Source organism: Acanthisitta chloris, unplaced genomic scaffold (assembly GCF_000695815.1).
Source record: "Acanthisitta chloris isolate BGI_N310 unplaced genomic scaffold, ASM69581v1 scaffold8764, whole genome shotgun sequence".
NCBI classification, from domain to species: Eukaryota; Metazoa; Chordata; class Aves; order Passeriformes; family Acanthisittidae; genus Acanthisitta; species Acanthisitta chloris.
Window position 1 is genome coordinate 27223 of NW_008669879.1, and position 2690 is coordinate 29912.

Sequence of the window (2690 nt, forward strand, 5' to 3'; positions counted from 1 at the left end):
TCCTACTCTGTCATTCCTATGAGCTAGAAATGCTGTATCTTGTTGGTTTTCTAACCTCCACCAGGTCCCTGAGATGACTTCTGCCTTAAGGTTGCCATTTGGCACCAGCCATTTGGGTTCTCCTGGCTTGATTTTGAGGTCTTTAGCAATAGTGCAGAAACCCTTTCAAGTTTGTTTTTGCTTTATTGCTTGTTATTGTATGTGCCCAACCCTTGCCACTGTATTCTGTCTATTTTGTCTTTCTCATTCATTGTGATCATGCTGTTTATTTCTCTCCTGGTTTTTTTTTCCAGAGGTAAACTGAATGTCAGTCATGTCCACCTTGTAGATCACACCAGCTCAGACTGAGTAGTCATAGAATCATGGAATCATAGAATCATCAAGGTTGGAGGAGATCTCTAAGATCATCGAGTCCAACCACTGACCTGTCACTGCTATGACCCCTAAACCCTAAACCAGATCCTTCAGTGTCAGATCCAGACACCTCTGAAACACTTCCAGGGATGGTGACTCCACCACCTCCCTGGGCAATATCCCAGTGCCTGAACACCCTAACAGGGAAAACATTGTTCCTAACATCTAATCTGACTCATCTTATGGCCATTCCCTCTAGTTCTGTCCCTGCAGACATGGCAAGACAGACCATCATCCTCTACATGTCATCTTTCTCCTGCTTCTAGTTGAAATGCTCCTCTAAATGCTCTTTAATTTCCAGTGACAGTCTGTCTGTGTGACAGCTCAGGTGCAGATTACCCTTCTAGGCTGCTCCTCTCATCCATGAGGTTTTGGCAGTTCCTCACAGGACTGAGCCATCCACAAGTCCCTGCATTTCCCCCTGAGGTCATTGTGCAGCCTTGGGACAAGAGACCTGCTCCCAGCACCCAGGGCATCCTGCCTTCCTGGCATGGGCTGGGTAACCTCCCACAGCTTAAATGGGCTCAGTTGCTTTGGGAAATTCATATCAGCCTGGTTTCTCTCCCAAAAGCATAACTCTGATCCCTCATTTCTTACCCTACCCTTAATAAGCTAATTAGGAATAGAGAAGAAATGTTCAAAGGCATGAAAATCCCACGGATGTGAGGATGCAGCTGTCCTGAGACTCTCAGCCTCCCATGAACATTCCATTTCCAAGAACTGGAAAGGTTTCTTGTTGCAAGGCAGGCAAGGAGAAAATGGATTCTTTTCTGTCCTTTAAATCAGGTTTCATTTTATGAATTCCCTGCTTATTCAGCCACCCCTCAGCTGATTCAGCTGAAGGAACTGACAAGGCTCAGGAGGGTTTTGGATATGTACATGGTTACAGAAATCAGGAATATAGATTCCTGTCATAATAATAAAATTCCTAGCAGCATAGTTTTTGTCCCTTTTCCTTAGAAATGGAGACACAGCTGTTTGACTGAGCCACAAGGGCCATACAGGGGACCAGATTATGCCACAGGTATCTGCCCTGCCACATTTAATTGCAGGGACTGTCCTTCCCTCCTGCCAGACACAGGTGAGAGGGTAAGGAGCAGCTGGGACCAGGGCTGATACTGTGCCCTGCAACCTGGAGTCTGGATAAACCAGAATTATCTCTCCCAGGTGACTGCTGTGCTCAATGAAGAGCTGCTTACTGACAATCCTGGATACTGATATTGCAGGGATCCTCGTGGCTCTTGCTGTTTGTACTAGAGGAAGGTGTCCTACCCTTACCACACACAAACTTTCAGGTTGCTCTATATGGAGGTTGAAGAGCTAGTTGAGTATACAGAAAGTCTTGTGGGGTTCAGGCAAAGCTGTCCAGGTGAGGCAAAGGAGGTTTGTATATAGAGTATGGGCAGGGAATAAAGGTGTTCATGGTGGGAGCACAGGACAGCACTGAATATCACTACTTTTAACATTACTGAACATCCCTGATTTTATGTTTTCTGAGTTAAATATGGGGGCTTGAGACTTGGAGGAAGTTACCAAGATACTGTAGAAGACATGGGTTTGAATGGCCAGAAGAAGTATGAGTGTCTCACAAAGTCACAAGTGGCTGGTGAATAGCTGCACTGGATTGTGCCAAAGCAGGAGAGCTGGGCTCTCTTTTAGAGAGATGTGACTCCTTTTGTGCATCACTTTGCCTACCCAGCCAAGAGAAATATCCCATCAGCTTAGAAGAGCTTCTTAGTGTTTATTCAGTGAGCAGTGAGATGTATCCATGTTTTCCTGCTGCTGATTTTCAGGCTGTTCTGTGTGCTCAGGAAGAGCCACCCCATGTACCTGATGCTTGTGCTGATGAGCTTTACTGCCCTTCTGGGTAAGCCTGGCATCCCTTCCTGCTCAGCCCCAAGCAGCTGGGAAGCAGGAGACACTGATACACCTCCTCACTCCCCTCCCCAAAATTCTCAGTTGCCACTAGAGCTATTGGAGGAGAGAGTGCTCAGGTCACCCTGTGAGTGTTGCAGGAGGGGTGGGCTCAGGGCACAGGATGCTGAGCAGGACCTTCCTCCTCTTCCTCACAGGGAGTGACAGAGGCAGCCCCACAGCATGGGGTGCAACCCACCCCAGTAGTCTCAATACAGGTTTGTGGAGGAAAACACTTCCCAAGACATGTGACACTTCATGCATGCATATATGATAAAACAAAAATTTCTGGAAACATGGGAGATCTACCAAACTGCCTCAATTCTCCCCTCTGAGGACAGGCTGAGGGAGTTGGGACTGTT